The sequence below is a fragment of the Hibiscus syriacus genome, unplaced genomic scaffold, assembly GCF_006381635.1.
Source record: "Hibiscus syriacus cultivar Baekdansim isolate YM2019G1 unplaced genomic scaffold, ASM638163v2 tig00112253_pilon, whole genome shotgun sequence".
Lineage (NCBI taxonomy): Eukaryota > Viridiplantae > Streptophyta > Magnoliopsida > Malvales > Malvaceae > Hibiscus > Hibiscus syriacus.
In genome coordinates, this window is record NW_024063283.1 from 440,698 (window position 1) to 462,950 (window position 22,253).

At 31.3% G+C, this 22,253-nt stretch overlaps 1 pseudogene; it reads left to right on the top strand.

Annotated features, from left to right (window-relative positions):
• Positions 1 to 1,470: 1,470 nt before the first annotated feature.
• LOC120176736 lies at positions 1,471 to 17,641 on the top strand (annotated as a pseudogene).
• The last annotated feature ends 4,612 nt before the right edge of the window (positions 17,642 to 22,253 follow it).

Here is a 22,253-nt window from a genome sequence, read left to right on the forward strand (position 1 = left end):
ATCATAGACTATGATGCAGTATCCTAAACTCTAAAGCCAAATATAAAAATGCTCCATGTTCTATCACTTTTTATCAAAATGTTAAACAGTTGGCACAATTGGACTAGGTTCATATGCAAACTTACAATATTCACTCATCAAGCCGTTTAATAAGTGAGAGAAATTTTATGTTTCCAACATTCATGTTTGGAGAGTAAAAGTTGTAAGTAATCTGTACAGAAGAGGTAAAATTAGACAAATCATGTATTTCAGAAGTACCACACCAACATCAATTCATCAAGACACTTAAACTGGAGCATAAATCCCTAAGGATAATAGGATAAAAAGAAAAGGCAAGGAAGTAACACATAAAATGTTCTCTAGTTAAGATAGAATTCAAGCCTTACATTATCCAACTCATCAAATTATTTGAGTTTATTTTTGTGAATCGAATCATTGTGGCTTTCCTTATTTTTAATTGGGTTTTCAAATAATTTATCTAATATTTTTAGGGTTTGTTCCAGTTTCAATTCGGTTTTTTAGATTTTATGAATGGGTCATAACCCTTGAACATTGTTCTATAGCATAGTACAAAATGAATTTGTTAGGGTTACTTTGTACTCGGTAATTTGGGGTAAACATTTTTTTCTTCATATCTTACATAAATATTTCATAAATCATCAGTTATAAAGTTGTAGTTTTGCTAATACTTTATAATTATTTAGGTTGGTAAGTAATGGTCGATGGATAAATCATGGATTTCGTCTGATAGGTTATCTGATGCATATGAAGTGGGTGTAAACACATTTCTAGAGTTTGCACAAAGTAATGATCCAAATTTAGATCTTATTCGATGTCCTTGTATACATTGTATCAATTTGTGGCATCACTCAATGCAGACTGTGCGTTATCATCTGTTTGCCTATGGCTTCGATGAAAGTTATAAGGTTTGGTCTTTTCATGGAGAAAGACAGCCTGAGCTTGATTCTAGATGCCTTAACAAATATATTCCTCCCGACTTTGTTTATACAAGAGATATGGTACATGATTCCTTCAGCGATGTAGAAAAAGAACCTGATTCATTGAAGTCACTTCTTGAAGAATGTGAAAAGCCAGTTTACGTAAGGTCAAAGTATAATGCACTTAGTGGATTATTGAAATTCTAACATATCAAGGGTAAATTTGGGTGGTCTGAGTCTAGTTTTGAAGTATTGTTAGGTGCCCTAAAAGATTTCTTACCATTAAACAATAGAATACCTAACTCCCTATATGATGCCAATAAATTGCTAAAAGGAGTAGGTCTACAATATGAAAAAAATTCATGCATGTGAAAATGATTGTGTTCTATTCTGGAAATAACATAAGGATGCTTCTCAATGTCCAACTTGTGGCACATCTCGTTGAAAGGAGAATACCAAAAACGTACCTTCGAAAGTTTTGTGGTATTTTCCTCCCATCCCCAAATTTAAGAGAATGTTTTCATCACCAGAAATGGCGCATGACTTAACTTGGCATGCACAAGGTCGGGCTAATAACAGTATGCTAAGTCATCCTCGTGATTCCCCCTTTTGTAAGCTTGTTGATAGAACATGGAAAGAATTCGGAGAAGAAAAACAGAATCTTAGATTAGCCTTGTCCGCTAATGGTATCAATCCTCACAAGTCATTAAGTTCCAAGCATAGTTGTTGGCTGGTTATCTTCATAACTTATAATCTACCCTCTTATTTGTGCATGACAAGAAAATTCATGATGTTGACTCTATTGATATCAGGTCCAAAACAACCTGGTAACAATATTGGTGTCTACTTGGCACCATTCATAGAAGATCTAAAACTCTTGTGGGAAACTGGGGTGAAGACATATGATCCTTATAAGAAAGAATACTTCAATCTAAGAGCAATATTACTTTGGACTATAAATGATTTTCCCGCATATGGTAATCTTTTGGGGTGTGTTACCAAAGGTTATTATGCGTGTCCAATATGTTAAGAGAATACTTGTTCACAGTGGTTGCCAAATTCGAAAAAAGTATGCTTTCTTGGTCATAGAAGATTCCTTCCACTTCAACATCCTCTTCGTAAAAGAAAAAAAGATTTCAACAATCAACAAGAGGAAGGTGTTATAAAACAACCATTATCAAGTGAAGAGAATTATGACTATCTGACGGGGTTTGAGACTTAATGGGGTAAGAAGACAACGTCTAGGAAGAAAACGTCAAAGAAGAAAACGTCAAAGAAGGAAAAAGAAAGCATCGATGAGAGAGCTAAATTTTGGCACAACAAATCAATTTTTTTTTAACTTGAATATTGGAAGAAGTTGCTCGTTCATCATCAGTTAGATGTTATGCACATAGAGAAAAATGTTTGTGAGAGTGTTTATGGGACATTGTTGAATTTACCTGGCAAGACGAAGGATGGGTTAAGAGCACGACAAGATCTTGAGGTGATGGGCATTAAGCCTGAATTACAAACTCAACCAAGAGGGAATCGTACTTGGCTTCCGCCTGCGTGCTACACATTGAATACCACAGAGAAACACCGATTTTACGAGACCCTGTCTACCATAAAAGTGCCTGATAGGTATTGTTCAAATTTCAAGAATCTCGTGTCTGATGATATATCAAAGATGAATGGTTTGAAGTCTAATGATTGTCATGTACTGATGCAACAACTTCTCCCTTTTGTAATAAAGGGGGTGTTACATGTGAAAGTGAGGAAAACAATCATAGGTTTGTGTCATTTTTTCAATGTGTTGTGTAGTAAAGTCGTTGATGTTAATAAGCTAGGCAAGTTGCAAAGTGACATCGTATTAACTTTGTGTTTGTTAGAGAAGTATTTTCCTCCTTCATTTTTCGATGTCATGATTCACTTGATGGTGCATTTAGTTAGAGAGGTGAGGTTATGTTGCCCGGTTCATTTTAGGTGGATGTATCCATCATCCATTTGAGAGATACATGAAAAGACTCAAAGACTATATACAGAATCATCATCAACCTGAAGGTTGCATTGTAGAATGTTATGTGGCAGAGGAAGCCTTGGAATTTTGCTCAGACTACTTAAAAAACATGAAATCAATTGGTAATCCTTATGAACGTGATGATGAAAGAATTCGCACCGGTAAACCTGTATCACGGGGTATAGTCGAGATTGTAGATGCTAAGCTACTTGATGAAGCTCATCTTTATGTATTACGAAACACTGCTGATGTGGAGCCGTATATAGAGTAAGAACCATTATGTCTTCTTTGTACTCTATGTAATGTATTAAACTTTTTCTAACTTCTAATATGATTATAACTTCTAATATTATTTAGGCAACATATGTTGGAATTGAAGGATCATAACCCCCGTGCCTCTCGAAATAGTAAATGGTTGCAGACTCAGCACAGTCGGACATTTATTAGTTGGCTTAAAACTAAGGTTGATACATATTTGGCTAACGGGGAAGACCTTTGTGAGAGTGTTCGTTGGTTGGCCAAAGGGCCAAGTTTTGATGTGAAGAAATATAGCAGTTTTGCCATAAATGAGTATCAGTTCCATACAACATCTCGAGATGAATCAAGAACAACTCAATGTAGTAGAGTATCTCTAGTTGCACATGCTATGCAGATTGCTAGTGCAAAAGACTCCAATCCTGGGTATGGCGTTGTTACTTACTATGGTCGTATACAGGAGAAATGGGATCTTGATTATCGCATATTCAATATTCCTATTTTCATGTGTGATTGGGTTGATAGTCGTGGAATAAAAAAAGATGATTTTGGATTCACAGTGGTTAACTTTGCTAGGCTTGATCACCAATCTGAACCATTCATATTAACTAGTCAAGCCAAACAAGTTTTTATGTTCAAGATCAACAAGATGTGAATTTGTCTGTTGTCGGCTTCACACCACATAAGATGTACAAGTATGGAGCAAATTGTGAAGCTGATGATATGTTGGAATACCATGCTACTTTTGATTTTTCACAAGACTCCCCTTTAGTAGAACTTGATGATGATTTCTTGTGTACACGCCCGGATGGCGAGAGCATATTAGTATAAAATATTGTGTGCAAAATAAAATCTTCACTTTTTGGTATGTTTTATTTCAACATTTGTATGTTATTAATTCTATCCTAACTGCAAGAAATAACAATGTACTAAATTTTTTATTTGAATCATGTTGAAACAGGTTGTACTTTGTACCATGGAATCGGATTAGTCTTCGAGTCATGATGAAGACTCTAAACAAAGAGGTCCGACAATAAAGGAAAAAACTACTAAAGGAAAAGTTATCGTTACTTATAATAAAAAGGGTGTTCCAATTGGCGTTGAAGCAACGAAACTTGCTTCCTTTGAGGACATGGTAGCAAGATCAACGATGCCTATCACTTATGCCACTTGGCGAGATATTGAACAGGAAAAAAAGAAGACTTATGGCAATACATTTTGGTAAGTCTAACATCTGATCTTAACTTTTAATTATCATTTTTTTAAAAAAAATAATATTTATTAATTAATGCTTTATGTTTCAGATGAATTTTGAACTTGATCCAAGGAGTTGAAAGAACACCCTTCAATCCATTGGGACAAAGTGGAAGAACTTTAAGCATTATCTGTATAAGAAATTCATTGAGAAGTTTAAGAATGACTCTAATGCAAATCTGCTCAACCCTCCAGAGATGTATCCTTATTTGAAGATAGATGATGAAAGGTTTTTGTATTTGTTATATATATATTAGTTTTAGAAACCAGTATGTATTTGTTATGACTGGAAGGTTTTAAGAATGACCGGTCTGTATTTATTATATATATATTAGTTTTAGAAACCAGTCTTGACTGTTTTAATGTTTCTAATGCAGGAAACAAGTCAGAAAGCTAAAAAATGCGTGGACAACATAGATACAATCATCGGTTGAGTAGAAAAGGATATGCTGGACTAACTCTTGAGATTGTATGTAGTAAATTAATTGAATAGTTTAGATATGCATCTGTTTATGTTATTTCATTGTTGTTATTCTTTTTAATTTAGATGCAAGAAACGGGAAAGGAGAAAGACGAGATTGATAGAGCATTGTTGTGGAAAAAGGTAAGACAAATGAAAAAAGGAGGTTATGACCCAAATGTCCAGATTGTTGTTGATAAAATGGTAAGTTCATGTGAACATTCATACTTTATTTATTTTTGTCTTATTATTAAAGCACCATATAATCCCAGGTTTATTTTTTCATTTGATTATCAATATATTTTAGTAACTTAATTTGGTTTTTGGTTTTTATAGAAGACATGGGGTGTTGGCGGTGATATATATGAAAACAACAAGTTGTTATTATCTTGATTCCTTGGGGCCCACTAATGTCCATCAGGAGTTGAAGCGGATTATTGATGTGTAAGTAACATAAATTATCGAAACATTATAGTATATTATTTGATATATTTCATCAATTTTTATAGGGCAATGAAATTGTACACTGCTCAAAGTGGATCTAACAAAAGGGTTAGCCTCAATTGGATCAATGTTTTGGTGAGGACTTCGATCGATTATTCCTTGTTTAAATTGCAGCTTTCATTTTGACTAATCGTTTATTGTAAACTGTTTGTAGTGTCCCCGTCAGTCGGGAGGTACCGAGTGTGGATATTATGTTTGTAAGTTCATGAAAGAGATAGTCGAGAACGGACTTGAAGTACTGGTCAATAAGAATGTAAGCAAACTTTTCTGATACACATCTGTCATATCATATGGACTTGAAGTAGAATGCTATTATTGGAAATTCAACTATTATAACATCTTGTCTATTCATATTAATACGAATTGTCAAGCTCTTTTTATTTCTGCTGAAAAACTCATAGTTGGATGCTATTCTACACTTCTAGTTATCACCTTGTACTTTATATGTTCTTTTATTTTGATGATTCACGTTTCTGTATGGAGGTTATCGTTTATAATTTGAAACAAACTTAGAAGGGTAAACAAACTTAAAAACCTTGTGAATTTAACTTAGTGGAAGATTACATTGATGCTAAACTTCTTGTTAGTTAATTCTAATTACACGTTTTAAGCACGTCACAATCGGGACTAGTTTTCGATATATGAATCAATGTCTAAACCAGCAATTATATTGGGGACTAATGCCTATCGTGGGATCACTGATACTGATAAGATCAATATTAAAATGTTCGGTGGAGTTGTGAAAGCATTGGATAATGTGAGACACGTACTAGACTTAAAAGAGAAATTTGATTTTGTCAAGTACTCTAGACGTAAAAGGGTACAAGTAAACTGCTGAAAGTGGAATAATGAGGATTAATAGGGACTCTCTTGTGGTGATAAAAGGTCAAAAAATGATTATCGAGTTTTATTTCCTGTACGTAGATTCAATAGATGATGCAATTGTTACTTTCACTTTCTTGTTCGATGCTAAATGTAGAAAAATGGGATTTTATGATGAATAAGACATATTGAAGCTTTGTGAGTCTGATGAATTTAGGAAGCAAAAGAGAATTCATTTTGGCATGAGGATTCATGGTGCCAAAGGTTAAAAAATTAGAGCTCTATTGGGGAAGAACATAAGGTTGATTCAGTTGTTCATGCCATAATTTTTTTTATTGAAGGCATACACATCGTTGATATTCGGATCATATAGTGCATAATGTAATTATTCGTGGTGATATTGTTGTGAACAAAGTTGGTACTTTTTATAATGCTATTGATTTGATGACTTTGCATAATGTTATTATGCTTCAAAGAATGCATATGTAAAATTGGTCATTTTAGTACTCTTTGATAGTTAATTATATACTTCACTTTAAATAAGTATAAATTATATACTTATTTCATATTTTTTACTTAGGTTGGTGATGGGAAGGAAGAATACACGGATGATGACATTGATGATATTCGCAAAGAATGGGTATCTTATGTGGCAAACTTTATTATGTCGTGATATTTTGTATCAACATATGATTAATACAATATTTTTGATAACTTAATGTGAATATATTGTATGCAAATGGATTGCTTGTATATAATATGATACATAGATTTAGTATTATCAGGCATTAAATGTGATTTAGTTTGATTATTTGTCAATCTACAATATATATATATATATATATATATATATATATATATATATATATATATATATATATATACGAAATACAATCACGACACACGAATGTGTGTCGTCATTTTTAATGACATGTGCTTCAATGACACACAATGTAAGTCATACATGCGTGTCATAAATTTATGACACACAAATGTGTGTCAAGCAGATTTATGACGGGGGCTTCAATGAAGCTCAATGTAAGTCATACATGCGAGTCATAAATTTATGACACAAATGTGTGTCATCTTAATTTATGACGGGGGCTTCAATGACGCTCAGTGAACGTCATAAATGCGCGACATAAATGAGTGTCATAAATGCGCGACATAGATTTATGACACACAATTGCGTGTAATTTGAGATTTATGTAGGTGGCTTCAACGACGCGCAAATGTGTGTCATCCGCACCCATAGATGACGCGCAATGAGCGTCATTAAAGGGGTTTTTCTAGTAGTGATTATTTGTATTTTTTTCAATTTATTATTGTTAGTTTGTTGTTTTTTTTATCAAAATGAAAAGAAAGAAACAAAAAAAATCATAAAAGAAAAGAAAATAGGCAAAAAAAATGAGAAAAGGCTAAGAAAACATTTACTAAAAACGCAAACGAATAAATTGGAGATGATATTTTAAATGTGCATTCTTCATCCTAAGAGTGATCTACATTCCAAAATTGAGGTCAATCAGACATCAAAAGACATCTTAAAAGCGTCATTCAAATTTGTTCGACAAATTTAGGTTTCTTCGTTGAAAATTTTCCAAAATACTCTACTGAAGGAATTTTGAGTTAAAATTTTATAGGCATATTCCTTATCACAATATCAACTTCCATTAAAAAAATCAGGTCAGTTGGACACCAATAACCTGTTTAAACGTGTTGATCAAGAAAATTCAATAAAATCATGGTTCATCCATTCAAGAATTTTTACAAGATACTACCGAAGGTATTTTTGAGCTGAAATTTACGAGCTGATTCTACACTCAAAGACCGACGTACACATAAAATATATGTTCATTTGGACATTGATAACCCCTTCAAACACGTTGTTCAAGTTGATCTAGCGTTTCTAGGTTTTATGGGTTTGGTTTTTTTACTTTTTTATTCTTATTGCTTGAGGTTCTTTTTTTCGCTTTTTTTTCCTTTACATCATCTAACACATTCTTGTTCTTGTGTTAATAGGATTAAAAGAGTTTTAATACTTCTTCCTTGCATTATCGTTCAATTGGAGTCGTTCTCTTTGTTTGACTTTTTAGAGCCTTCTAAGTTGGTTTTTTTTGTTGTTGTCTTTTTTAGAGATTGAACTCCAACATGAACATTGTGAGACTTCTTGGCAAGAAACTTTTAAAGAGTATAAGATCGACTGACTTTCCTCTCAGTGTATTACTTTCTTGGAGTGAATTATGAGGTTTCTTATTTTTTATTTTATTTTCCACTTTATATTGTCTTTTGAGTGTATTAACTTTTTAGGATGGTAAAAGGTGGTGAATTTTCTGAGGCAATACGAAGCCTCATGTTTGCTATTAATCAACAAATGGATGTGCTTAATGCCATTCAACAACAACAACAAATGGTTTCAAAAACAATTCAAATGGCTGATTTGAACATCGAAATACGACAACAAGAAAATCACCATACCTACATTTAACCAGTAAAAGCTCCACAAAATCTAATGCAACCAAGACGTGGATAACCTAAGCTTCTAATGCTAGAACTCTTTGCTAAACCGAAATTCACAATCCCACAATTCAAATGAGATCATGATCTAGACGGTTACATCGACTATAAAAGAAAAGTTGACCTTATGTTTTCATACAACGATTGTTGTAACACCCTTAATTCGTATTCATACCCAAATACAAGTTAAGGATGTTACACAGTTTCTGTATAACGTTTCCTACTTGAATATTGTAAAATTTTTTACTTATTTTAAAATTTCCAAATTTAACATTTATTATAAAACTATTTAATCACATAAAATCATAATGAAATATTTTAATTTCTATTTTACATCCGTTTTTTAGGCGGTAACTAAGAAATTTAGTATTGTTTCAAATCATAAATGAAACTGTCATGCATAACCATTTAACAACTTAATATATTCTCACATTTTTTTATACATTTTCTCAAACCATACTACTTCATATTTTAACATAATTCTTGTAATGTCCTTATCACACTATATGTAAAACATCTATAATGTTCGAGATCAGATTTATTTAAAACAAATTCTTATGGTTGTTGTTTACCGCCACACTACCTTCCACCGATAACAATTATTAAAATAATTCCACAATATGCATATACATACCATTCATATTCCGACTCAACCAGTTTCAATTTTCCATCTATATTTTTTTAGTATAAATCAAACTTTGCATATAAAGCTTTACTGTAGAACATAATAATTAGAACTGTACAGTTATTTTTTTCATGTACCTTTTTTTACTGTATTATTTCCCTTATTATACTATCTCTTTTATTGTACCGATTCTTTTATTGTGATGTTTCATATACTGTACTCTTTCATTTATTGTATTGTATCTTTTATTGTAGTATATTTTTATTGTAGTATTTCTTTTATTTACATTTTATAGCCTAATGTATAAGCATGAGAATACATGATACTCGAGTCAGTCATGAGTGTTCAATACGGTATGTAGTATAATTGTATGTAACTGTATGTCACATTAGTATCATGTATGCAATATAACTGCCAGTAATAATATGCCAAAACGCACATAAAGTGCCAGTATCAATGAACATACAAGTACTGTAGAACACAACAACACCGTACCATTAATCAGATATGGTACCTCATAATATCAAAACATCGTGAGACCCATAATGCACATATAGTCTTAGTATCAGTAATTAGTAATCACTCCACCTCACGTAGCACTATCTATCAAGTCTTATACACTGAGCTTTTATTTAAATCTTATATATTTTTTCATATAAAACTTTATAGGAAAATTATTCAATTCATATACTATTTTAATCAAATTCGTATGTCATTAATACGATATTTCGTAAGTCATTTTATAAACTTTTCACTTCAAAGCATAAACACTCAAAATATTATTATTTTATATATGTGATAGTAATATATTATTTTAGTATCATTTTAATAAAATATTAATTATTAAATTTTATTGATTGATAATTTTTATAATATAATATTTTTATTGTTATAATTATATTATTATAATATATAATATTATACATTTATTTTAATAATATATAATAACTTATTAATAAAATTAATATTATTTATTAATTTCATAAAATAATATTATTAAATTATTGAATATTTAAAACATAACATAATATTTTATTTTAATAATGTAATTTCTAATATTTTAATAATATTATTACTTTAATAAATAATTAATATAATCAATAATTAAATTCTCTTATTTTAATAAATAGTTAATATAATTTATAAAAAATTTATTTAAAAATTGTAGATATAATATTTTAATAATAATATAGACATAAATAATATTGATTAAATTATTCTAATATTTTAAAATAATATTATTTTGTTGTTAGTAAATAATTTTATATAATAAAAAATTTAATAAAAATATAAATCAGTGAAAAATAAATTACACAACATTGTCCGAATACCATAAAATAATTTCCATAAAATGTTTCTAAAAAATTTTAGGAAAATTCTAGTATGCAGGCCATTTATTGCAATCTACTAATAATTTTATAGAGTAAAATTTACAAATAGTCATTAAACTATCTCAAAATTATCCTTTTGAACATTTAACTTTTAAAAGTTACATAATGAATATTAAATTTTAATTTTGTTACAAAATGAGCACAAAATCATTAACAAATATCTCATTTGATGCTTCAATTATAACTAAAATTTAATTTTACTCTTAATTTTAATTGAAATAATTCTTATTAGGTTCATTGAGTTGAAAATAAAATAGTTATAGATAAAATAAATATCATCTTTTAATTTTATATTACAAATATTAAATTTGTACCATATCAATTAAAAATTATTTGATGTGATATTATAAAATTATGTATCTATGATTTTTAAATTATATTTAAAATTTTTAAATAAAAGTTAAATGCTTAAATCACATCATTAATAATAAAATAATTTTATTATTCAATAATGTAAATTTTTGGATATTGAAAATTATAAATTTTTAATTTTAAAAATGCAATAACAATTAAATAAATAATTAGTTATAAAATATTTTTTTCTTAATAAAAAATTACTTTCATTGTTTGATAACATAATTTTTTAAAAATATTTTTTAAATTTTAAAAATGATTTATTTTCATATGTTTAAAATAATTCTAAAAATTCTAATTGTTTAGAATTACTATTTAAAAATGTTAAAAAATATTAAAAATGAAACTTTAGTTATAATTGGGGGTCTAAATAATTTTTTTTTATTAATTTAGTATGTTATTAACCCCTTAATAATATTTAACGATTGTTATTTATTTATTTTAACAAAATTTAAAATTTAATGTTTATTTTTTAACTTTTAAAAATTCAATGATAAATCAAATCAAAACATTTTGTGATTGTTTATATATTTTATCCTATTTCATATTAGTGATGCATTTAAATACATGTAGTTAATAATGTATTTTAATGAATGTCACTCATTATATACTCATCTAAAATTATAATTTATTTTACTGAATTTATTTGTGTGAAATAAAGAGATCCTAAAATACAATTTGTTTTCAATATATAATATTTCCATAAAAAAAAAGTCCCCAGGTGACAAAACTTTTCCTCTTTTCTCTCATTCCTCTTTCTCTTTTCTCTCTTAAATACTTTGTAAAATCCTCAATAAAAAATTACTGCAGCCTTTTAATTTTCCTTTTCGTTTTTGTTTAGTTCTTAGCTGTGCGAACACCGTGTCAAAGTTTACCGATCTATTTCTCTTTCTCATATAATTCTTTGCATTTAAGTGATTTATTTCTCTATTTTTTTACACAATATTCTTGGCGTTGGACCGGAATTGATTCATTTAAAAGCTTCCAAACGGAAGTTTGAGACAATTTGTTTTTCTTTTTCTCGTTGATTCCAGGTGAGTCCGTTGCTTCTTTTTCTCGCTGGCAACTTTTCCAGGGTTCCAAACACGTCCTAAATTTGATCTGTCTGTGCTGTTTTGGGATTTTAAGTTGATTTGATTTTTCAAATCCGCGGCATTTGTTTAGTTGAATTCAGTATGTTATAGATTTATTTTTTGTTTGATTAGCTGGAGAAAATTTGGCTTGGGAAAAATAGGATGTTTGTTGTTTTGGTTGTTTACTTTTTCTTAAACAGTGTATTTTTTTTCTTGGTGGTGGTAATATTGTAGAAGAAGCAAATTTGATTAGGATTTTGAAATTAATTAATATTTTGTTCCTTTTTGGTGATTAATGGTCATTTGGAGAAACTCTTGTCGACTGAATATATATATTTTTTAAAACTATTTGATCATTTTCTAAAAAAGAATTTCTATTTTGTTCTTTCTCCTATTTTGATATATGAAGGTTATCATGGCGAGTGAGTAAGGAAGATGCGAAAAATGAGAGGATAATTCGGGGCCTCCTCAAACAACTGGATAATTGAAGATGTATTAACTGCAACAGTCTGGTATTATTTTCTTTTTATTGTTTTCCTTGTTTATGTTTTCATCCCATGATTGTAGATAGAGAAACGAAACGAATATTTGGTGATCATACTGCCGTGTCCTGCATTATGTCAATGGAAAATAACTATGTGCGAATTGTTCCTCAAGCATATTTGGTTCTGCTTAGGCTGCTAGTTATGACTGGTGAGATAGGTTGTATTGTATGAATATTGATTGAAGTTTGTAAAATTAGGAAGCCTGATAAATGTTATGATGATTGCTTGAATCCTCACTCGTAAACCTTTTGGGGAGTGTTTGTTCCGTAAAGTATTTGTTTGGATACCCTTGCTTTTGAAATTTCATAATTGGAATATGATTTTTGCATCATTTTGCTTATGCTAAATTGAGTTTGGTATACTATAATTTGTAAAATATGATGTGCATGTACTTTATCACATTGTAGCCATTTGTTAACTTGTCACCTGAGCAGGGGCCTCAATATGTTTGCACAAACTGCTGGACATTTGTTTGCACCACCTGTAGTGGAATACAGTAAGTATCAAGGTTTATTCACATTTTGGCTGTTGATTAGGTTATATTTGAAACTTTAGTGCCTTTCTAATTATAGTTCATAGGTTTACTAAAACTGGCCCCTGGCTTTAATTGTTTCCAGCCGAGAATTCACACAGACTTAAATCGTTATCAATGGGTAAGTTCACTTCTCAGGAAGTTGCTGCTCTTCAAGAAGGCAAAAACCAGGTAGAGATAAAATCCCCCCCTCTTCTGATGGAAAAAAGGAAAAAGAAAATAAGAAAAGATTTTTTTATATGTGTGTAGTTTTCCTCTCATTCTGATGTTCCAGTTTCTCATCCCCCACCCCCCAATTCCTTTCACTTACATGCAGCATGCAAAAGAAATCTATTTTAAAGAATGGATCCTCAGCGTGATTCTGCTCCTAACAGCAGGTTATCACTCAAATACCCAATCTTTATTTTGTACCTTTATTAGCTTCATGCTTCTGAGTTAAAATTTTGTTGGCAGCAATGTGGAGAGGCTTCATTAAGCATGTCTACGTGGATAGAAGATACAGTGGTCAGGAAAACTATGACAAACCTCCTCGAGGAAAGATGGTAAGATTCAATTCCCTATTACTATGTTCCATTGATTCTCAGTGAGTTATGAAGTTGTGAGATACGGTATGACAAATGGTGACACTATATGTTATGTCCATGCTTCCTTAAGAGGGAGTTTTAAATATCTTGATATTACTGACTCAGCAGCTGAAGAGTGATGTGTAATGATTTTCTGAATTGTGCATTATGTAGGATGACAAGGAAGACTTCTATGAGAATAAGAGGATAGATGGATATCAGGGAGGGTCCAGAAGTCCACCAAATGAAGATACCTATGATCGCCGTTACAGTGATAGGTCCAGTCCAGGGGGAAGAAATGATGATAGAAATTCTAGATATGGTTCTGATGAAAGGCGACATCCTGGATATGATCAAGAAAGTCGACAATATGGTGATTACAGAAGAAGTCCTACTCGCCCTGAGGTTGTCAATGATTGGCGCCAGGAAGATAGATTTCGTAATGAGAGAAAAGCTGAAGATTGTATAGTTTCTGACAAAGATTCAAAGTTAGAAGGGAGGTCACCTGAGCATCCAAAAGAGTCATTCAGTCCCCCAATAGTTCGTCCTGTTAGAGAAATTTTGGGTGAGAATGTGATACCCCTTTGTGTAAGTGAACCTCCAAAAGCAAACGGTGGCAGAACTGTTGGTTGCCCTCAGACACAGGTAGTTTCTACAGTGTGCTAGGAAACAATAGTTTAATGTTCTGGTCTTCTTGTGGTTTTATTTGCTTGTTCACAAATCATGTCTTTGTTTATTTCTGCTGATCCTGTCCAGCAATAGACTTTTCCTCTTGCCTCGCATAAAAGTAATTTATTTATGTCTTAGCATTATGCCCTCTGAAATTATTGAAAAAGCCTATTGTGTTAGTAGGATGTTTTTACACAATTATCCACTTGGAAAAGTTCTAATTCCTTTTAAATTTTACACTTTTCTCCTTTCTTTCCATAATTTATTCAGAGTATTTATCCTACTTTTTGTTGGACTTCATAATTCTCATCCAATCAGGAATCCATTTAGCCTTTCTTATTTTCATTAGTTGACAACCTTTTATTGGAACCACTTGGTAGCTTTGCTGGACGTGACTTATGCTAGCTATAGTGATTGATATTTCGTTATGCTAATGATGATAAATTACAATCAATTGATGTTAAACCATGGTACATTTTTCTCTTACACTCTTGCAATGTTTAGCATTATAATTTATACCTAGAAGTTACATGAACTTTATACTGAGAGATAAAAGCATAGCAGATATAGTTTTGTGTAGATTGTAGCCTCATAACTTAATTGTTAGAGTTTTATTTTCTGTTTACTTTGTACTCTACATTTTATCTAATTAAGAGATTAGATAGAATATTAATTAGATTAAGTTAACTCCTAGTAAGTTAGAATTGTATTCCTATTGTATATTTCTTGTAAATCTGCCTATATAAGGCCTAACCTATGTAATCGTTTTCTATGTGAGAAAATATAGAGAATTTAATTTCTTCTCTATTCCAAAAACCTTCTTGTCTATTTCTACATTTTGCATAATAAGTTCTTTGCAGTTGTTCTCTGGATTCTTTCGCATCTTTAGGCCTCTGTTCCTCATGCATGCATGAATTCATGTACAACAAAATATAGGTATAACATGGGTGTCCACTGTCACCAAATAAATGAACGTTCAAACCTCAATAATCTAGAACTTTAGTCATTTATTAACCTTCTTTTCTTATTTCATTTTTGCATGAAGAAACTGGATCGTCTTCCTGTTTTCCCCCCCTTGTTTTTATGTGGTTAAAAGGAAAAGGAAATGGACTTACTGTAGTATTTCTTCTACCAGAGAATTGCATCTTCTAGCAGCTTAGGATCTTCCGGTGGAAATCCAGTAGAAGCCAAGTTGGAACAACTGTTAGCCTAATTGATTTTGATGTTATCCTGAACCTCCAGTTGCTCCCACTGTTACTCGGACACGACAAACTACCGCAACGCAATCAATTGTGCAACCCCCAACTTTTACCAATGACAACAACTGGGCCTCTTTTGATCTTCCCCGTCAGACAAATGTTTCTCAGGCTCCTAATGTGAACACCCTGGATGCTGTTCGTTCTCAGTTAGTTCCAGCATCTGTACCTGGTAATTTGTCTAGAGTATCTAGCAGTGTCGCTGGTCAGGTACTTGCTCCTGTGGCCAATGTGAATTTAGCACCTTCCAATGTTGCATTTACAGGGCAGATACAAGCATTGCCCTTTGGAGCTGGTCCTCCTGCATCTGCACCAGTTAGCAATTTCTCAACATTACCTCCTACTGATGCTCTGACAGCTGCTCCTGGATTAAAGCCTACAAGCAGTGATTTCCTTCTTGGTAATAACAATGCTGAACAATGGCCTAATATGCAGCACCAACAGACTCATTTTTTCTCTTCAGCTGGCAATCAGTCTGACAACCAACAATATATGCCTATGTTTGATGAACCTTCAACCAATGAGGCTTTTATTTTCTTGGGTTCTTATATACAATGGTGGACCCACGCCTATCTTAGGGTGGGCAAGTCTCACCCTGAAATCCAAATTTCTTTAGTTATTAATTTTATTGATTGTCAATCCTAAAATTTTATTTGCGCCCACCCTTTACAAAAATTGTGTTTTTAATATAGATGTGCCCATCCTAAAAAATATTTATGGATCCGTCACTGCTTTATATGTAGTATTTTATGGATAATTGACTCTTTATTCACCTAATTTAGTCTCATATTTTTGGCAATGGAATTTTGCTCATCCCAGCATATGCAGGGGCATTTGAGTGCATCAGTTGCATAAATCCTCAAGCTGTTTCGAAACCTTTCCAGGATGTCACGTCTGCCGTTTCACCACAGCATCCCCTACAGAAACAAAAGCAAGTGGAAGGAATGAACTACCTGCGGTAATTTCTTTTTACACACTGGACATTGTACATTGTGTATCATGTGGTTTTTTGTTGCGAGATTATTGTTTTAGCCTCTGTTTTTTGCAGGATCTATTTACTGCAACCTATCCTGCAGCTGCACCAGGATGGCAAACTGTCCCACCACCTGGCATGGGGTTCCCTATGCAATATAATTCTGCAGTGGTACTGTTACATTTCTGGAAAATTAGGTTCACAAGTTCATTCTTTCTTACTAAATTGCATGTCTCGTTATTTGATGAATGACTTGTAATTCTCACAATTTTGTTCTTACAACCAACATCTGCTTTTCCAGTCATCAAGGTCGATAAACCATTCGATCTTGGTGGCGAAGCACCTCAACCCCAAACTCAAACAGTACGTTATTTACTTTTGAATTATTTCGTTGTTTCTGCCAGACTGACTTGGTCACACTGGTGTAAAGGACTCTGATATGAAAGTTTTTAATGTTGGCATGCTTGTTTTGTGCGTTTGCGTGGAAATTAAGTCTTTGTGTAAAGTGAGAGAGAGAAAGAGAGAGAACAAGGTCGCTGTTTAATTTTATTGATGCCATTTTGACTGTGTTTGGTTGAACCTGTGAGGAGAGTTGGTTGTTCATTTGACTCTGAAGATGCGTGATCAATTCATCGAATAGCTTCACTTCCCAACCTACTCACTTTTTGAAATTCTAATCATCCCGCCTTGGAACTATTACAGTTGCACATTTTTCTTCTACTTTTTTTTTTTTTTTTGCAATCTTCTTTATAGCATGTTGCTTGCGGTGCAGTCCTTTTCAATGGCTTCCTTACAAGGTGCCTTACCGAATGCCCCTCCTCATTCTGGCCTACGGCGCACTTCTAGCCTTGGTACTCCATCATCAGTATGGATGCCATCTCAAACTTTACCTTACGCCTCAGGGATGCCATCACAATCACCAGGGCCGGCCTTGGGCCGGGCAGAAGGGGCGCCCGTCTAGGACCCATAAAAGTTTTATTTTTCAATACATAAAGAATGGTTTCACCGGTTAGATAGGGCCCTACAAATTTATTAAATTTTTCTGAATTAAATGAAATAAACATTTATTATTATAATTTTTTGGGAAATCCAATAGACGTTAATTATTTTTTAATTTTTATTAATCATTTTTAAATTTTACCTTTTTAATTTAAAATAAACAACGTTAGTTATTGTACGAATAACCGTTCATTTCATTTTGGATATTTATTATAATTGTTCATTTCTTTGCAGAATTCGATTTGATTATAATTTTTTGAAATTTATTATAACTATTTATTTTTTTTCAATTTTTATAACCATTTTTTAATTTTACATTTTTAAATTTAAAAATAAAATCGTTAGTTAAAGATTTTTGAAATTTGTTTTGGATTTTTAATTGATTTTATAAGGTTGAAGTCACTTAATGATAAAAAATTAAGAGAATGTTGTAATAATTTTAAGATTATTTTTCTCATAATAATTTGTCGATGTTGATGCAGTTGGATTTTTTTTCTGAAATGAAAGTGTTTTTCTAAGTTAAAGATTATTTTTTCTCATAAGTTAGAGATTATTTTTTCTCATAATAAATTAAGAAAAGCTTTTTAAGCTGAAATTGTTAAAAAAATTACTTGAGGTTAACAATGTCACAAGAAAGATTGAATGAGCTAGCTATGTTATAATGAAAAAAAATATATTGGAAAATATTGATGTTGACACTTTGATTTTGTATCAAAAAATGCTCGAAGACAATGTTTTATATAAATATTTGTGTTTTAATATTTTTTTTTACATTTTTGAGATGATAATTAATTATTATTTGTTTATTTTAATAAAAAAATTAATATCAATCTTATACTATATATTTTTTATAATTTTTTAAAATTAGGAGCTCATTTCTTTTATTTCGTCCTGGGCCAAAAAATAGTTAGGATCAGACCTGACAATCACCGCCTTATTCATCAGCATTGCCACCAAGTAAACCATTTTAATTCCCCCCTCTATTTGTTTTTTACTTCATTTGTTTTTTTACTTTAAAATGTGCTGAATTCTGGAGGGAAAAAATATATAGGGACATACTCAGTAGCTCAATTACCTGGTAACTTGAAACGCCCGGGTAAATCATTTTTGGTTTCATTTAGAATGACTTCTTTTTAGTTTGGGATACAAAGGTCAGCTTGGGGATAAAAAAACTGCCGATATTTATATTCTAGACTTGCAAGATACAACCTCTCAAGAATGGTTTTATGGACCTTTTCACCATTTGTTGCTTTGCAGCCGTCAGGTTGGAGGCATTGGCAGTAAGGCATCGTATGGTTTTATAAATAGTGATGGATTGTCAGCACCTACTACCCCTCAGCCTTTCTCTTCTGTTGGTGGGGGAAACCCTTGGCTGAATATAACAACAAAACAGAAAACCCATTTCATGTTAAGTATCTCTGTTAGATTTGATGGTTGTAAAGTTTAGAACGAGCCCAGCTCTGTAATAGCTTCTTTTTTCTAGGTTTAAGAATCAATCTGATATCAACAAAGGTCCTATAGAAAATTAGTCTGGTGCTTGTACAAACCCAACGACTCGTGTACACTGTTTTTGTACTTTTCCCCCTCAAGTCCATATTTGAGGTATTAACTGTTTATATAGATTTTGACAAAGAATATGTTATATAGAATTTGATATGATAATGTTAGTGTATTGCCTTGGTAACAATTGGGGGGATTTTTCTTCTCCCAAATCCGGGGATTTTTTTGGCTTTTAAATTTCAAAAGTATGTTAGGTTATGAATGAGTTTTAAGAAATTTTTTTGTAAATGAATTCTAATATATAGAAATGGGTTTTATTTAATGGACATATGTTTATTTATTTAGTCTTACTTACAAGCAAGTCGGATCCTGACAGGATCTAACGGTAACAAAAGCAAAACGAACCATAAGAGTGATATGATAAAAGCAAGGGTCCTACCCCATTTTTATTCTCCCAAATTTGACAACAATATAGAATCTTGGGAGGATATTTTTTTACTTCTAAAATACAAAAGTATATTGGGTTACAATTGGGTTTTAAGAAATTTTTTTGTACATGGATTCCAATATATAAAAATGGGCTTTATTATTCAAAAAATTATATATATATATATATATATATATGAGTATGGAGTTTATTTAATGGACATATATTTATTTATTTAGTCTTTGACAGAATCCTGCGGTAACAAAAGCAAGTCGCACCATCGAAGCAATATGACAAAAGCAAGGGTCCTGCCCCTATTTTTCTTCTCTTTAATCTGGCGGAAACATAGAATCTTGCGGGATAGTTTTTTTACTTTTAAAATACAAAAGTATATTGGGTTATGAATGGGTTTTAAGAATTTTTTTTACATGCATTCTAATATATAAAAATGGGTTTTATTATTAAAAATGTGTGTGTATATATATATATATTAAATAGGTATTGAGTTTTATTTAATAAACATATTTATTTATTTAGTCTTACTTATAAGCAAGTCGGATCCTGCCGTAATATAAGTAAGTCGAACTATCATAGTGATATGATAAAAGATAAAAAAAAGGGCCCCGCCCCATTTTTCTTCTCCCAAATTCGGTGACAATATAGAATCCTAGAGGTGTTTTTTGACTTTTAAAATTCAGAAGTATATTGGGTTATGAATGAGTTTTAAGAAATTTTTTTGTACAATATAAAATCGGGCTTTATTATTCAAGAAAAATATATATATACTGGTATATATATTTATTAAATGAGTATTGGCTTTTATTTAATCGACATATATTTATTTATTTAATCTTAGTTATAAGTAAGTCGGATCCTGGCAGGATCCTACGGTAACAAAAACAAGTTGAACTATCAGAGTAATATGACAAAAGCAAGGTCCCGACCCATTTTTCTTCCCCAAAATCCGACAACAACATAGAGTCTTGGGGGATATTTTTGACATTTAAAATTCAAAAATATATTGGGTTATGAATTGGTTTTAAGAAATTTTTTTGTACATGGATTTTAATATATAAAAGTAGGCTTTATTATTCAGAAAAAGTGTGTGTATATATATATATATTAAATGGGTATTGAGTTTTATTTAATGGATATATATTTATTTATTTAGTCTTACTTATAAGTAAGTCGGGGGATTATCTCAGGAAAGGCGGGTTAATATACAGCTAATATACGGCGTTACCGGATATATTGAAAGATATTTAACAAATTCGGTTTAGCGTTACCGGAAATGTTGACTAATAATAATGTAGTAGGTCTAAGTCATGAAGAAATATTAAAAAATTGTGCAACCGGCAAACTTAACTTGTCGGTTCGTGTCGATCCAAATAAAAAATGTGTCGATCCAAAACGATATAACAGGTAAAACTATGACAAACCGGTATTGAAATGATAAACCGGTAAAGCGCTACCGGATACATTTAAAGTGTCGGTACTTTAATATAAGGATCGACACTTCGTGAATTTAAAAGAGAAACAGTTTTAAATCCTATAAAGTGTCGATACTTTTAAAAAATGTATCGATCCAAAACGATATACCAGGTAAAAATATGATAAAATCGGTATCAAAATGATAAAACCGTAAAACGTTACCGGATATATTGAAAGTGTCGATACTTTATATAAGGATCGACACTTTGTGAATTTAAAAGGAAGCAGTTTTAGCGCCTATAATGTGTCAATACTTTAAAAAAATATATCGATCAACAACGATATAACAGGTAAAAATATGATAAAAACCGGTATCAAAATGATAAAACCGGTAAAACGATACCGGATATATTGAAAGTGTCGATACTTTCGTAAGTACGTGTAATAAATTATCGACACTTTCAAAGAAATAGGTAATTATCCTTTCGAAAGTATCGACACCTGACATAAAAAGTATCGACACTTTTATATTTGCATCGATTAAATATAAATAACATATCCGATGAAAATATAAAGGCCATATCTAAATATCTTCTGAAAATCGATAGAACGGACGAGTTTTTGAAATCGAAGCATAATTGTTGCTGCATTTCAGAAGGCGTTTCTAAAGCGATGTTTGTTTGTTTGTTGATGCAGTCGAATCGAAAAGTATGTTGTCGAAACCCTAGTTTTTTATTATTACAGTAATCGCGAATAGGGTTTTTATGTGTTGTTTGGGATTTTGGAGTAAAGAAGCATTTGAGACCGATTGCAGGTAGAAAGTGATATTGAAGGTAAAATATAAATGTCGATACTTTTATTAAATATTATAGGTAGAAAATGATATTATAGGTTGTATAAATGTGCCGACACATTTTGTAGTGGCCATTCAAATTCTTTTGAAGAAAACCGTTTTACCACAAGAGTAGTTATCTATATTTGTATATTGAATAAAGTGTATGTAACAAAATAATTTGATTTGCGTAAACTGATATATGAAGGAAAAATGGAGTCAATGGGTTAGAAAATTGTTGGTGGCGCAGATGACTTTGAAATTGAGGCCGAGACTCGAAAGCAACCAAAGGGTGGATATATGTACTTCTAGTAAGTATCAATGTCTTTTTGTTATTATT